Source organism: Scyliorhinus torazame, chromosome 3 (genome assembly GCF_047496885.1).
Source record: "Scyliorhinus torazame isolate Kashiwa2021f chromosome 3, sScyTor2.1, whole genome shotgun sequence".
Classification (NCBI taxonomy): domain Eukaryota; kingdom Metazoa; phylum Chordata; class Chondrichthyes; order Carcharhiniformes; family Scyliorhinidae; genus Scyliorhinus; species Scyliorhinus torazame.
Genome location: NC_092709.1, coordinates 159,375,273 through 159,390,892, shown reverse-complemented (window position 1 = coordinate 159,390,892; position 15,620 = coordinate 159,375,273).

The following is a 15,620-nucleotide window of genomic DNA, read 5'->3' as shown; positions in this document are numbered from 1 at the left end:
CCAGGATTTACCTGTCGCATCCCGCTTCAATTCTGGTGGGACACAGTCGGTAGAAAGCCCCCAATGTTTTCACAGCTCAGACTGTATCCAGAGAAGCTCACACTTTCACCATGGATGCTCATCTTGGCTCTGACAGACTCTGGCAGGTTTTTATACTTCCTCTCCAAATAAAGTGAAATTAAATTGGCATTCCTGCTGGTGGCCAGAAGAGGAATTTTCAAATGAAGTCAAGGAAAATAGTAAATCACCAACTGCCATTTAGCAAGTTCTCTCTCTGACATGGTAACAGTTCTAGCTTTGAAGTAATAATCTCTGAACTGGTGCGAAAGGATGTTTTTAAATGCCCAGTTTTTTAAAAGTATTTTTATTATAGGCATTTTGCATATGTAGATAGAAATATCAGAAGACCAAAAGTCCACAGTGATGCACGATCAATCACTACTGAAGCGAGATTGTAGTCCAATTGAAGGCTTTAATGAACAAGTAGTTACCCCAGCAGCTGCGGTACAGAATGACTGCTGTGGGTGAAACACAGACTCTTATGCTCCGCCTGCTGGGCGGAACCAGCAGGCAGGTTCCACCACTCATACTACAGTATAAGGTACATCCCACCTAGGTACCGCGATATCCCTAATATAGCCTACCACATACAGGAACTAAGAACACAGGCCCACAATATCCCCTACGACCAAACCCACAACTCTCCCTGCCCTCTTAATTCCCCCCCCCCTTACCTCCCCCCCAAACCCCCAGGGTCAACCCTACACCTAGAATCTTGGATATGACATCCAGAACGCCCTCAACTTTGGACATACCCAGAATATATGGTTGTGATTTTCAGGCCCCCCACACACCGTCCACACCTACCCTCCATCCCTGCAAAGAACCGGCTCATCCTCGTAACTGTCATGTGGGCCCTATGCACCACCATAAACTGGATGAGGCTTAACCTCGCACACGACGAGGACACGTTCACCCTCTGCAGGGCCTCCTTCCATGGTCTGGCCCTCACCGCCCCACCCAACTCCTCCTTCCATTGGCACGTGATCTTCTCTCCCAGAGCACCTTCCCGCTCCCTCAACTCTCCGTCAATGTCTGACACTCCCGCCTCCCCAATGTCATCCCCGGACAACAGCTTATGTTGCAGCACCAGAGATGGCACCCCCGGAAAGGATGGCACCTCTCTCCTCACAAAGTCCCTCACTTACAGGTATCTGAAGACATTGCCCTTAGGCAACTCATACATTTCCCCCAACTCTTCCAAGCCTGCAAACCTGTCCTCTCTAAGCAAGTCCCCACCTGTCGCCACTCCTGGAACCTCGCATCCAGTCACGCTGGCACAAACCTATGATTATCACATATCAGCACCCAAACGTCATTTCCTCCACCCCAAAATGTTGCCTGCACTAGTCCCAAACCCTCAACGCTGAAACCACCATTGGGCTGACGGAGTACCGGACCAGCAAAAACTGAAGGAGCGCCAACAACAGTTCCCTCAAACACATCCTTTTACATGACGTTACCTTCACCTTCCCCCACGCTGATCCCTCCTCCACTGCCCATTTCCTCATCATTGCGATATTCACCGCCCAATAATATTTCTTCAAAATCTGCAACACCCGCACCCTCTCGCTTCCTCTCTAAAAGCACCCTCCTCACCCGTGGAGGTCTTCCTCACCCACACAAACTCCAAAATTATACCGTTCACCTTCCTGAAAAAAGTCTTGGGAACAAAGATGGGCAGGTTTTGGAACACGACAAGAACATGGGCAGCACCATCATTTTAACTGCACGCGCCCTGCCAGTGACAGCAACAACTCATCCCACCTCTTAAAGTCCGCCTTCATTCCCTCCACCAGTCATGCCAAATTGAATTTGTGCAGCTGCACCCAGCTCCGTGCTACCTGAATTCCCAGACGCCAAAAACGTGCCCGCACCACCTGGAACTACAACTCCCCTAGCCGCCTCTCCTGCCCTCCAGCAGTAATCGGGAACACATCGCTTTTTCCCATGTTCAATTTATACCCCAAGAACCGGCCAAATACCCTCAGGATCTCCATGATCCTTTCAAAGCTGTCCACTGGGTCTGAAATATATATTTTTTAAATCGTCCACATACAATGAGACTCTGTGCTCGGCTGCACCAAGCTCCATCGCTTTCCAACCCCTTGTGCCCTAAGTGCCATTGCCAGTGGCGCCAACACCAAAGCAAAAAGCAACGGGGAGAGCGGAAACCCCAGCCTCATTCCCCAATGCAGTCCGTGTGGTGTTCTTTGTATTGTTTATTCAGGATAGACTGCGTAGTGTTCCACAAAGACCACAGTATAGCTTTTACTCAAACAAAGCTATGATTTTATTTACACTACTAAACTGGGTTTCGCCACTTAGTCCTTTAGAGTACAGAATTGATCAATAACATCTAACTACACTCACCTACTGCTAATCTCACTCACTGGTATAACTTTAATCTAACCTTCTCACACTATCTGCTCTCTTATGACCTCATTCTGGCTGTCTCCCGCTTACTCCTTCCCTAAGGTCACTGCTTTATATAGTAGTCTCTGCAGCGCCCTTTAGTGGCTATTCATGGTACTACATTAACCCTTGTAATGCTGATAGTTATGAAAATACCACATCCCCCTTCCTTTATGAAAGAAAATATTATTACAGTTGTGATAATTTTCTTTTATAACTAACCTAACAGTATTGCTATCTAAATGACTAGAAACTATCACTATCTTATCATCATACAATACAGTATTTGTTTGCATTATTACAGTTACATCACTTAGTTGAGAATGGTTAAATTACAATCACAAGTTCAGTCTATCTGGAGGTCGTCGTCTTCTGTCTCAGTGGAACATTCAAGGCATTAGATTGTTCTAGTCCAACCTCTAGCTGTGTTAATGCTAAACTTGGATCTGGTAAGGCATGTTCTAAAATATTTTGTTTCGTGGAACAACTTTTTCCAGTTGAGCTTGAACCTTGTACTTGACACGAAGTAATGCTTGTCTGTCCCGTCTGAACAGTGCTCCTCGTTCTGTTCGCAACAGGTAGGATCTGGGTGCTACCTGTTTAAGAACTGTGACAAGATTTGGCCAACCACCTTCTGGATCTTGAATCCTCACAAAGTCCCCTTCGTGAAGCTCAGGCAAAGGCTTGGTATGTCTGTTGAATATTTCTTGTTGTTTCTTCTTTGCCTTAGTGATTCTTTCACTTATCTTCTTGTTATCAGTTTCTGGACTGATGACCTGTGGTACCTTGCTATTTAAAGATTTCCATGGCTGGTAATCATGTGGTAACGAGGTTCATAGTCTTCTCCCCAGCAGCATTTGTGGTGGTGAGAGACCTGCACTGGTCCCAATTTCCATTTGTTGCATGGTCTCCTTGCCCTGTGCAGATTGATGCATCTGACAAGTAGGACATGCTTGCACACACTGATCGATCTCGCTGTTTATTCCTGGCCAATACACCGATTGTCTGGCTTGCCTACGGCACTTCTCTTTTATGGTCTGTAGTTTGCGATCAATTACTGGTAGTATCTCAGAAATTAAATGAGCCTGCGATTTCTCTATTCGGACTAACTCAGGTTCTGATGTTTCAGCATCAGTGGTAGCTATGTTTTCTGATGTTTCAGCATTAGTCAAAGCTTTGTTTCCTGATGTATCATCATCATTCTGAACTTCGGAGAGGTCGTTCACATCACCTAGGTCTTCCCTGGACTCTTCATCTGTGTGATCTGAAATTCCATTTGAGTGCATCCTTTCCACTAGTTGCAATCTTTCATAAGCAGCAATATCAATCAATGAAGATTTCTGACCCTCTGCGACCTCAAAGTCGATGGGTAACTCTATTGCCTATTCTTCGCGGCGAGACAGCATGACCCCTTTGTAGCTATCCTGTTACCATTGTAATCTCCGAGTTTACAGGTGGACTACCTTATCTGAGGCATTCTGATTGCTTGCTGTAAAGAGCAGAACGTGATAATATTTGTCTGCGCTCCTGTGTCCATCTTGAATGGGATAATTTCACCATTTATTTCAAGTGAGACAGTACACTCCTTTATTATCTTTGAGGGTATTTTTATTGGTCAATCTTCCTGATCCAATAAATCAATCTTGGTAAAGGCTTCAATCATGAAGGTATCTGACAATGCATAAGATGAGCAATCCTCCATATCTTCTGTGATTTTAGATTTGTTTTCAGCACTTTGCATACTTTGGATCCTTCTGCCATCCCAATGTTGCTGTTTAAATTTGGTTACTGGAACAATTGGTTCAAAACACACTGTGCTGCAAAATGATTCAGTCTACCACACTTGGAACAAAGTTTCCCTCTTGCCGGACAATTTTTTTTTACTGTAGGCGTGTCCACAGCTTGTGCACGTCATCCCGCTCGTGATGTCACAATCAAAATGGCTGCCACCCATTGTACTCAGTTTGCTATGCTGCGACACAGCTTCAATTGCGTTAGCCACGTTTATCGATTTCGCGCTCTTTTCCTTCGCAACAAAGTCGGCATATTTGCTGGATGCCTGTTCACTGCCTTTACACATATTTATAGCGTTTTCAGTCAATAACACCGGTTTTCTCAGCATTTTCGCGCGCAGCCGTTCATCGTTAATACAGAACACAACTTGGTCCCACAGCATAGACGCGGAGGCAAAATTACAGGACTGCGTTCGGAGCTTGAGAGCTGTGACAAAGGAATCCACTGACTCTCCCCTAAGCTGCAGCCTTTTCTGAAACATTTAGCTCTCATAAGTTTCATTCACCTGTTTCTTACTGTGATGGTCAAACTTCTGGAGCACCATGATGTACTTATTTTTGTCCTCATCTGCACTAAATTCAAACAAATTGAATAACTCCAATGCTTGCGGTCCTGCCAAATTTAGTAGGTGAGCTATCTTACGCTAGTCTGATGCATTTTCTAGCATAGAGACTGAAATAAAGACTTCAAAGTGTTGCTCAAAGAAAGCCCAGTTCTGGCATACTTTACTGTGTGTCTTGAAGTGGTCTGGCTTCCTGAGACCTTTCATCTTCTGATCAGTTTTTGCTGTAGATTTTTCCGAGATATTGCTTCTGGATTACTTTCTTCAATCTCCAATGCTGTTCTATATTAAACTAATTACTGGTTCTTTCAAGGCAAATAGTCCTGATACCATGTGGTGTTCTTTGTGTTGCTTACACAGGATGGATTGCGTAGTGTTCCACAAAGACCACAGTATGGCTTTTACGAAACAAATTTTATTTATACTACTAAAGTGAGTTTCGACACTTAGTCAAAGAACAAAGATCAAAGAAAAGTACAGCACAAAAACAGGCCCTTAGGCCCTCCAAGCCTGTGCCGACCATGCTCCCCGTCTAAACTAAAATCTTCTACATTTCCTGGGTCTGCATCCCTCTATTCCCATCCTATTCATGTATTTGTCAAGATGTCCCTTAAATGTCACTGTCGCCCCTGCTTCCACCACCGCCTCCAGCAGCGAGTTCCAGGCACCCACTACCCTCTGTGTAAAAAACTTGCCTCGTACATCTCCTCTAAACCTTGCCCCTCGCACCTTAAGCCTATGTCCTTTAGTAATTTACCCCTCTATCCTGGGAAAAAGCCTCTGACTATCCACTCTGTCTATGCCCCTCATAATTTTGTAGACCTCTATCAGGTCGCCCCTCAACCTCCATCGTTCCAGAGAGAACAAACCGAGTTTATTCAACCGCCCCACATAGCTAATGCCCTCCATATCAGGCAACATACTGGTAAATCTCTTCTGCACCCTCTCGAAAGCCTCCACATCCTTCTGGTAGTGTGGCGACCAAAATTGAACACTATACTCCAAGTGTGGCCGAACTAAGGTTCTATGCAGCTGCAACATGACTTGCCAATTCTTATACTCAATGCCCCAGCCAATGAAGGCAAGCATGCCATATGCCTTCTGAACTACCTCCTCCACCTGTGTTGCCCCTTTCAGTGACCTGTGGACCTGTACACCTAGATCTCTCTGGCTTTCAATACTCTTGAAGGTTCTACCATTCACTGTATATTCCCTACCTGCATTAGACCTTCCAAAATGCATTACCTCACATTTGTGTCCGGATTAAACTCCATCTGCCATCTCTCCGCCCGAGTCTCCAAACAATCTAAATCCTGCTGTATCCTCTGACACTCCTCATCGGTATCTGCAATTCCACCAACCTTTGTGTCATCTGCAAACTTACTAAACAGACCAGTTACATTTTCCTCCAAATCATTTATATATATAACAAACAGCAAAGGTCCCAGCACTGATCCCTGTGCAACACCACTGGTCACAGCCCTCCAATTAAAAAAGCACCCTTCCATTGCTACTCTCTGCCTTCTATGACCTAGCCAGCTCTGTATCCATCTTGCCAGCTCACCCCTGATCCCATGTGACTTCACCTTTTGTACCAGTCTGCCATGAGGGACCTTGTCAAAGGCCTTACTGAAGTCCATAGAGACAACATCCACTGCCCTACCTGCATCAATCATCTTTGTGACCTTTTCGAAAAACTCTGTCAAGTTAGTGAGACACGACCTCCCCTTCACAAAACCGTGCTGCCTCTAGCTAATACATCCATTTGCTTCCAAATGGGAGTAGATCCTGTCTCGAAGAATTCTCTCCAGTAATTTGCCTACCACTGACGTAAGGCTCACCGGCCTGTTGTTCCCTGGATTATCCTTGCTACCCTTCTTAAACAAAGGATCAACATTAGCTATTCTCCAGTCCTCCGGGACATCACCTGAAGACAGTGAGGATCCAAAGATTTCTGTCAAGGCCTCAGCAATGTCCTCTCTAGCCTCCTTCAGTATTTTGGGATAGATCCCATCAGGCCCTGGGGACTTATCTACCGTAGTATTTTTCAAGACGCCAACACCTCGTCTTTTTGGATCTCAATGTGACCCAGGCTATCTACACCCCCTTCTCCAGACTCAACATCCGCCAATTCCTTCTCTTTGGTGAATATTGATGCAAAATATTCATTTAGTACCTTGCCGCTGGCTCCACACATAGATTCCCTTGCCTGTCCTTCAGTGGGCCAACCCTTTCCCTGGCTACCCTCTTGCTCTTTATGTTTGTGTAAAAAGCCTTGGGATTTTCCTTAACCCTATTTGCCAATGACTTTTTGTGACCCCTTTTAGCCCTCCTGACTCCTTGCTTAAGTTCTTCCTACTTTCCTTATATTCCACACAGGCTTTGGTTGTTCCCAGTATTCTAGCCCAGACAAATGCCTCCTTTTTCTTTTTGATGAGGCCTACAATATCTCTCGTTATCCAAGGTTCCTGAAATTTGCCGTATTTATCCTTCTTCCTCACAGGAACATGCCGGTCCTGAATTCCTTTCAACTGATATTTGAAAGCCTCCCACATGTCAGATGTTGATTTATCCTCAAACATTCACCCCCAATCTAGCTTCTTCAGTTCCCGCCCAATATTGTTATAATTAGCCTTCCCCCAATTTAGCACATTCACCTAGGACCACTCTTATCCTTGCCCACCAGCACTTTAAAACTTACTGAATTGTGGTCACTGTTCCAGAAATGCTCCCCTACTGAAACTTCTACCACCTGGCCAGGCTCATTCCCCAATACCAGGTCCAGTACAGCCCCCTCCCTAGTTGGACTATCTACACATTGTTTTAAGAAGCCCTCCTGGATGCTCCTTACAAATTCTTCCCCATCCAAGCCCCTAGCACTAAGGGAGTCCCAGTCAATATTAGGGAAGTTGAAGTCTCCCGTCACAACAACCCTGTTGCTTTTACTCCTTTCCAAAATCTGTCTACCTATCTGCTCCTCTATCTCCCGCTGGCTATTGGGAGGCCTGTAGTAAACCCCCAACATTGTGACTGCACCCTTCTTATTCCTGATTTCTACCCATATAGCCTCACTGCCCTCTGAGATGTCCTCCCGTAGTACAGTTGTGATATTCTCCCTAACCAGTAACGCAACTCCGCCACCCCTTTTACATCCCCCCCTATCCCACCTGAAACATCTAAATCCTGGAACATTTAGCTGCCAATCCTGTCCTTCCCTCAACCAGGTCTCTGTAATGGCAACAACATCATAGTTCCAAGTACTAATCCAAGCTCTAAGTTTATCTGCCTTACCCGTAATACTTCTTGCATTAAAACAGATGCACTTCAGGCCACCAGCCCCGCTGTTTTCAGCAACATCTCCCTGTCTGCTCTTCCTCAGAACCATACTGTCCCTATTCCCTAGTTCTCCCTCAATGTTTTCACTTTCTGACCGATTGCTCCGGTACCCACCCCCTGCCATACTAGTTTAAACCCTTCCGTGTGACACTAGCAAACCTCGCGGCCAGAATATTTATGCCTCTCCAGTTTAGATGAAACCCGTCCTTCTTAGACAGGTCACACCTGCTCCGGAAGAGCTCCCAGTGGTCAGATAACGGAAACTCTCCCTCCTACACCAGCTGTTTAGCAACGTGTTTAGCTGCACTATCTTCCTATTTCTAGCCTCACTGGCACATGGCACAGGGAGTAATCCCGAGATTACAACCCTAGAGGTCTTGTCTTTTAACTTTCTGCCCAGCTCCCTGAACTCCTGCTGCAAGACCTTATGCCCTGTCCTGCCTATGTCGTTAGTACCAATATGTACAACTACCTCTGCCTGTTTGCCCTCCCCCTTCAGGATGCCCGCTACCCGTTCTGAGACATCCTGGACCCTGGCACCAGGGAGGCAACACACCATCCTGGAGTCTCTTTCACATCCACCGAAGCGCCTATCTGTGCCCCTGACTATAGAGTTCCGTATGACTATTGCTCTTCTGCGCTTTGACCCTCCCGTGGTGCCACTGCTCTGGCTGCTGCTTTTTTCCCCTGATAGGCTATTCCCACCAACAGTATCCAAAGTGGTATACCTGTTTGAGAGGGGGATAACCACAGGGGATTCCTGCACTGACTGCCTGCCCCGTCTGGTGGTCACCCAACTCTCTGCCTGCACCTTGGGTGTGACCACGTCTCTATAACTCCTATCCATGACGCTTTCCGTCACCTGCATGCTCCTAAGTGCATCCAATTGCTGCTCCAACTGAACCACATGATCTGTGAGGAGCTGCCATTGGTTACACTTGCTGCAGATGTAGTCGACCGGAATGCTGGAAGCGTCACTGATCTGCCACATCTCACAGTTGGAGCACTGTACCCCGCTGAGTGACATTTAAGCACTAATCAATTCATTTAAAATAAACACTTGAATTATTGTTGGATTGAGTTATAATTAACTATATGGCCTCGATGGTAGATGATTTTTACTGTAAATTTAAATGCTAAATACCGATCACTGCCCTCAGATTTTGTTACTCCCCACACAATTTGAAAAGGTAGTAAAAATCACTTACCTTCCCAGGATGCTCTCTGGTTCTCTCCCTGCAGATTAACAGGTACAGGCCAGAAGAACGGGAACAAAACGGTCGGGAAAAAGCACCTTCTCCCTCTCTGCACCGAATTACCTCACTGCACCAAAATACCAAGTTCCAATTCCCACTCTGGATGTGTCTCACTCACTCAGGATGTGTCTCCTTCACCTGCACAAATACAGAATTGATTAATAACATCTAACACACTCACCTGCTGCTTATCTCACTCACTGGTATAACTTTAATCTAACCTTCTGGATAGTCAGAGGCTTTTCCCTGGGGTAGAGGGGTCAATTACTAGAGGGCATAGGTTTAAGATGAGAGGGGCAAGGTTTAGAGTAGATGTACGAGGTAAGTTTTTTACGCAGAGGGTAGTGGGTGCCTGGAACTCGCTACCGGAGGAGGTGGTGGAAGCAGGGGCGATAGTGACAGTTAAGGGGCATCTTGAAAAATACATGAATAGGATGGGAATAGAGGGATATGGACCCAGGAAGTGTAGAAGATTGTAGTTTAGTCGGGCAGCATGGTCGGCACGGGCTTGGAGGGCCGAAGGGCCTGTTCCTGTGCTGTACATTTCCTTGTTCTTTGTTCTTTGTTCTCACATTAACTGCTCTTATGACCTCACTCTAGCTGTCTCCTGATATTCCCTTGAATGTTACTGAAGCTCCACCAACTGATTTAGGGCCAAGCCCAGAGTCTGGTCATCTGACTTGGACACAGCAGATTCCTGGCCTCCAGCAGCTCTTTGCATACCAGCAACCTGGCATGGCCCTACCTCCACCAGATAGTGCACTGTGTTCACCAGGTAATGACATTGAGGCTATTGTAGAACTAGGTCTCACCGAGCTGTGTCTATCAGTGCTTGAAGAGGGTGTGGGTGAGTTCTGTAATGGGTCTTCAAAGTGCCTCCCTCAGATCCGCCATCCAAGAGCTTCTCAGGTTTGGAGGTGATGACCTGTCTCATGCCTGGCCTCAGCAGCTTTCCACATGGGCTGTGAATGGAAGGAGGGATAATTAGTGCATGGCAGAAGGACGATGAAACAGGAGACATCACTCACAATACGACTGTCTGATAGATGTTGTAGTTCAAGATTCTCACTTGATTGAGCGCCGCCGACCTCATTCTCAGTGCTGGCACGGTTCACATTGTCACCATCCAATTGGATGGCTCTGTTCTCAAAGTCGGAGAGGAGTGATCTTGGTGACTGCTTGTCCTGCATGAAAGCAAATGAAGGGACTGTGAGCAAGGTGCACGTGAGGGCAGATGATAAGGATGCCTGGCCTCTGTCAGTGGTGAGTAGAGCCCTGGACAGAATAAGGACACAAGCTCCAGAGGAGATGAAACCAAATGAATATATCAGGGTGTGGTCAAGTGAGTGGTGATGTCCCTTGAGGTTGCAGATGTAATGTTCTCTGTCTGCACGGATGGCGAGATCTTTGTGGTTGAAGTGATCAAAGAACATACGGGGGCGGGGGGGCGGGGGGGGGGGTGGGGGGGTGGGGGCAGGGGGGGGGGTGGGGGGGTGGGGGCAGGGGGGGGGGGTTGGTGGGGGGGGGGGGGTGGGGGGGGGCGGGGGGGGGCGTCTTTTGTGCTGCAACACCGTGCAGCGTCACGGGCCAGAGAATTTGTGACGTTTCGGGGGGCCCGACGCCGGAGTGATTCATGCTGTTTTTTACACCGGGTTCGGGCCATCGCTCCTATTATCGGAGAATCCCGCCCATGAATTTTAAATGGCTCAAATGGAATGCATGCAAATTATAAATGTCCATCATTTTAAAAAGTCTGAATCAGTCTTCGCTGATTCTGCTGTTGCACCACTTTCGATGTGTAGGGTGTTCTTTGTCATGAGCTTGTGCTGTTTAAATGTCTTACCGGCTTTTGTTAACAGCGCAGCTTCCTGATTACGTTTTGATGGAAGTGGCTCTGTTTTATCTGGCTTCAGGGATTTCCTTGCAATCCCAGGGCTCAGCATTGTGCTGTTCAATATTGGCTGGTGTCCATGTGCTGCAAGGGCAGTCATCTCAGTGCTTTGCTGATTTATGATTGTGGTATTATCAGGTATTGCTGTACCTAAGAGGCGGATGACCATTGGTTAAACCTAGGAGTTTACCATTGGCTGTTGATACGTAGCTCCGCACTGACAGGCGGAGTATAAGAATCGGTGCTGTCCCAGCAGCCTTCACTTTCTGTACCGAAGCTGCTGGGGAACAAGTTCTAGTCGATTAAAGCCCTCAGTTATGAAATCACTTCGTCTTGAGTGTAATTGATCGCGCATCAATTTAATCGACTAGACTTAAGCTGGAAGGATGGATCTCCGAATCAAACTGGAATGCCTACAACTCAGCCCCCACGCGGAGAACTCGGCTGCAATATTTAAACACTGGCTGGCGTGCTTGAAAGGCTACCTCGAGATGCCAGAGGCACCCCCTCAGAAGAACAGAAAATGCATCTCCTGCGCTCAAGGGTCAGCCCTGGGATCTACACCCTTATCGAGGAGGCGGAGGACTATGATGCTGCGATCAAACTGTTAAAAGGACATTATATTCGCCCTGTAAATCAGGTCTACGCACGTCACCTGCTTGCAACTAGACGGCAAAGCCCCGGGGAATCGTTGGAGGATTTCTACCGGGCGCTACTGGTGCTGGGCCGAAACTGTGGCTGCCCGCAAATTTCGGGGAGCGAGCACACGGAACTTTTAATCAGGGCTGCCTTCGTAGCAGGTATGAGCTCCTCAGAGATCCGCCGAAGACTCCTAGAAAGGGACACCCTGGGACTTAGAGAGGTTCGGGCCCTGGCAGGGTCCATGGACGTAGCCTCCCAAAACGCGCAGTCCTATGCGCCCGACCGCGCGGCGGCCCCCTGGGCTGCATGGCACCTCACAGTGGCATCCCCACATATCTTCCCCCTGACCCCGCAGGCCTGCGCTGCGAGATGGCACGTTAACGCCGCTGGGCCCCGCTGTTTCTTCTGCGGGCAGGCGAATCATCCCCGCCCGCGCTGCCCGGCCCACACCGCCACCTGCAAAGGGTGCGGCAAGAAGTGCCACTTTGTGGGGGTTTGCCAGGCCCGCGTCGTGGCCGCGGTCTCCAGTGACTCCGGACCGCCGAGGCAACCCCCCTTCAGGCCCCGACCGGCCAGCGCTCACCGCCACCCCCCTATCCTAGGGCCACGTGCGACCCACGGGCGCAGCCATCTTGCCACCCGGACACCATGCTGGACGGGTGGGCGCCGCCATTTTGTCCATCCCTGCCGCCATCTTGTCCATCCCCGGCCACCATGTGCGAACCATGGGAGACGCCATCTTGGATGGGGCCCCAGGCCCCCAGCACAGCCGACTACACGCTGCCCAATCAGAACTCACATCTGCTTCATCTGGCCTCGGTGACACTGGACCAAAGTCGACCTCGGACACTCGCAACAGCATCAACGACGGTCGTCATCAACGGCCACGAGACGTCTTGCCTGATTGACTCTGGGAGCACGGAAAGCTTTGTTCACCCCGACACGGTAAGGCGCTGTTCACTTGTTACCCACCCGGTAAACCAAAGGATTTCCCTGGCCTCCGGGTCACACTCGGTGGAGGTAAAGGGGTTCTGCCTAGCGAACCTCACTGTCCAAGGCAGGAGATTCAACAATTTCCGCCTTTATGTCCTGCCACACTTCTGCGCGGCTACACTCCTGGGGTTGGACTTCCAATGTAACTTGCAAAGCCTGACCTTTAAATTCGATGGCCCTGTACCCCCCCCCCTTACTGTCTGCGGCCTCGTGATCCTTAAGGTCGACCCGCCTTCCCTGTTTGCGAACCTCACCCCGGATTGCAAACCCATCGCCACCAGGAGCAGACAGTACAGTGCCCAGGACCGGAACTTCATCAGGTCAGAGGTCCAAAGGCTGCTGAGGGAAGGGGTCATCGAAGCGAGCAACAGTCCCTGGAGAGCTCAAGTAGTGGTCGTAAAGACCGGGATGAAACATAGGATAGTCATTGACGACAGTCAGACCATCAACAGGTTTACGTAGCTGGACGCGTACCCTCTCCGCCGTATAGCCGACCTGGTAAACAGGATCGCGCAATACAAGGTCTTCTCCACGGTGGATCTCAAGTCCGCCTACCACCAGCTACCCATCCGTAATAGTGACTGCAGGTACACTGCCTTCGAAGCAGATGGGCGGCTCTATCAATTTTTAAGAGTTCCCTTTGGTGTCACTAATGGGGTCTTGGTGTTCCAGCGAGAGATGGACCGAATGGTTGACCGTGTGTACGGCTTACGCGCAACGTTCCCGTATCTGGATAACATCACTATCTGCGGCCATGACCAGCAGGACCACGACACCAACCTCCGCAAATTTCTCCAGACTGCGAAAATCCTTAACTTAACGTACAATAAGGATAAATGCGTATTTAGCACCGATCGTCTTGACATTCTAGACGAAATGGTGCATCATATTTCAACAGCGCATGTGCCCCCTTGTAGAGTTCCCCTTCCCTCACTGCCCCAAGGCCCTGAAGCGCTGCCTAGGGTTTTTCAGTTACTACGCCCAGTGGGTCCCTAACTACGCAGACAAAGCCCGACCCCTAATCCAGTCCACAACCTTCCCCCTGTCGACGGAGGCCCGCCAGGCCTTCAGCCGCATCAAAGCGGATATCGCAAAGGCCACGATGCGCGCCATCGACGAGACCCTTCCCTTCCAGGTCGAGAGCGATGCGTCCGACGTAGCTCTGGCGGCCACCCTCAACCAAGCGGGCAGGCCCGTGGCCTTCTTCTCCCGTACCCTCCATGCTTCCGAAATTTGCCATTCCTCGGTCGAAAAAGAGGCACAAGCCATAGTTGAAGCTGTGAGACATTGAAGGCATTACCTGGCCGGCAGGGGATTCACTCTCCTCACGGACCAACGGTCGGTTGCTTTCATGTTCGATAATGCACAGCAGGGCAAGATTAAAAACGACAAGATCTTGCGGTGGAGGATAGAACTCTCCACCTTCAACTACGAGATCTTGTACCATCCGGGGAAGCTAAACGAGCCTCCTGATACCCTGTCCCATGGCACTTGTGCCACTGCACAAGGGGACCGCCTCCGAGCCCTCCACGAGGACCTCTACCACCTGGGGGTCACTCGTTTCTTCCACTTCATCAAGACCCGCAACCTGCCCTACTCCATCGAGGAGGTCAGGACAGTCACCAGGGACTGCCAAATCTGCGCGGAATGTAAACCTCACTTCTACCGGCCAGAGAGGGCGCACCTGATAAAGGCTTCCCGTCCCTTTGAACGCCTCAGCATGGATTTCAAAGGCCCCCTCCCCTCCACCAACTGCAACACGTATTTCCTGAACGTGATTGATGAGTACTCCCGGTTCCCATTCGCCATCCCCTGCCCCGACATGACCGCAACCACCGTTGCCCTCCAGGGTATCTTTACACTGTTCGGTCCTGCTTTCTGAGCGACGAACTGCGTCAATTCCTGCTCAGCAAGGGCATCACCTCGAGCAGGACGACCAGTTACAACCCCCGGGGAAACGGACAGGTGGAGAGGGAGAACGGAACGGTCTGGAAGACTGTTCTACTGGTCCTACGGTCCAGGAATCTCCCAGTCTCCCGCTGGCAAGAAGTGCTCCCGCTGGCCCTCCACGCCAGGCGGAGTATAAGAACCGGTGCCTTCACTTTCTGTACCGAAGCTGCTGGGGAACAAGTTCTAGTCGATTAAAGCCTTCAGTTATGAAATCACTTCGTCTTGAGTGTAATTGATCGTGCATCAATGATTAATTGATTGTTTTTTATGATTCTTTCATTTCGGTTTAGTTGTTCTTGCCGCTGTTGAAATATGTGTTGCATTGTGTTTATTATCTCATTTGACTCACGGTTTTGGTTGCTGTGTTGTTGCAAGCTCTCGGAGGCAACCGTATCTTCTGGGCCTACCATATTTAACGCAGCAGCTTGATAGTGCTTTTTTTTCTGAGCAAAGCTGCGGCCTGAGCTTTGGACTTGTTCTTTGGCGTCGGTTATGGCAGTTCATCTCTGGCTGCTGTGTCCGCCATCTGTATGCAGGTGGTGTCTGTGTCTTGAATTTCTGTGTCGGCGATTGCATAGTCACTGAGCAATTCGTTGTGTTAAAAGAAATTGGCGTCTTGGTCGTATAGTCGCAGGACTAGTTGTAGTGGCTCACATACTGTAATGCCTAGCAGTGATCACAGATTCACCTCTACAACCGCGAATTCCACCAAATAATAATA